The following is a 1,321-nucleotide window of genomic DNA, read 5'->3' on the forward strand; positions in this document are numbered from 1 at the left end:
TCTACTGTCAAATGCCAGTCACACCCCGTCTCACAAAAGATTTAAGTTTCATTTGGAGCTAAATCTTGTGAATAAAATAGAAATTATGTAGAATCCAAAATATGCTGTGAGGTGCTGGGGAAGATGTAGCAGCCTCTTCTCCGAGCCACCTCTTTGCCTCCGGACTTCTCTGGGGCCAGCAGCCGCCCGACCTGGGGCTCAGGGTCGTGGGCTCAGCCGACGACCATGGGCTCTGTGTCAAACCAGCAGTTTGCAGGTGGCTGTGCCAAGGCGCCCGAGGAGGCGCGGGAGGACGCAGCCCGGCCGGCCGAGGAGCCGCAGCTGCTGCACGGGCCAGCATCTGTAAGTGGATCAACGTGCACATGGAGTTCGGCTTCCTGTCCATGACCGCCCACGAGGGGGTCGCGCTAGACTCCCCTGTGGGCATCTTTGTGCATCAGAGTAAACTGCACATGGAGGGTTTTCGGAGCCTGAAGGAGGGGGAGGCAGTGGAGTTCACCTTTAAGAAGTCCGCCAAGGGCCTGGAATCTATTCGAGTTACTGGTCCTGGTGGGCTGTTCTGTATTGGAAGTGAAAGGCGGCCCAAAGGGAAGAACGTGCAGAAGCGGAGATCTAAGGGAGACAGGTGCTACAACTGTGGCGGTCTAGACCATCATGCCAAAGAATGCAAGCTGCCACTCCAGTCCAAGAAGTGCCACTTCTGCCAGAGCATCAACCATATGGTGGCCTCCTGTCCACTGAAGGCCCAGCAAGCCCCCAGCTCCCAGGGGAAGCCTACCTACTTCCAGGAGGAAAAAGAGATTCATTCCCCTGCCTTGCTGCCTGAGGCCCAGAATTGAGCCAGTGGGGGGGCGCTATCCTTTTGCGATCAGCAAGTTTCTAGGAGCAGGCATCAATCAGCAGAGAGGAGAAAGTGGGGACAGGGTGGGAAGGGGGCAGCTGGCACTACCATGTATGTATGTTCTCAGGCCGGCGTCCAGAGCTTCACCCTCTCTTCCCTCTTGGCAGGGGGAGGGGGTGAGGCAAAGGAACTCCAATCATGCTGTCTAAATGCACCTGAGAGCTTTGGGGACTGAACCCCTCTGCATGCTTTATCTGAGTCTCTATGCCCAGGATCTCTTGCTTTTGAAATGTTCTGGACATGGAAGTGGTTTTCCTTTTAAAGAAGGCTATGTAACTATTTTCCATGCCAGAGTGAAAAGATTGGTCAGACAAGAGACCAGATTAATGGGCCCAACCCACAAGCTTCTGCATTCCGTGGGAGAGAATCTCAGGGCTAAGACAGGCTTTTTCTACATCTTGTCTCCGAAGACTCTTGGAT

At 54.3% G+C, this 1,321-nt stretch overlaps 1 pseudogene; it reads left to right on the forward strand.

The window, feature by feature from the left end:
• The first annotated feature begins 225 nt into the window (after window positions 1–225).
• On the forward strand, window positions 226–839 carry LOC130033104 (protein lin-28 homolog A-like; annotated as a pseudogene).
• The last annotated feature ends 482 nt before the right edge of the window (window positions 840–1,321 follow it).

Source organism: Sorex fumeus, unplaced genomic scaffold (assembly GCF_029834395.1).
Source record: "Sorex fumeus unplaced genomic scaffold, SorFum_2.1 ptg000051l, whole genome shotgun sequence".
Classification (NCBI taxonomy): domain Eukaryota; kingdom Metazoa; phylum Chordata; class Mammalia; order Eulipotyphla; family Soricidae; genus Sorex; species Sorex fumeus.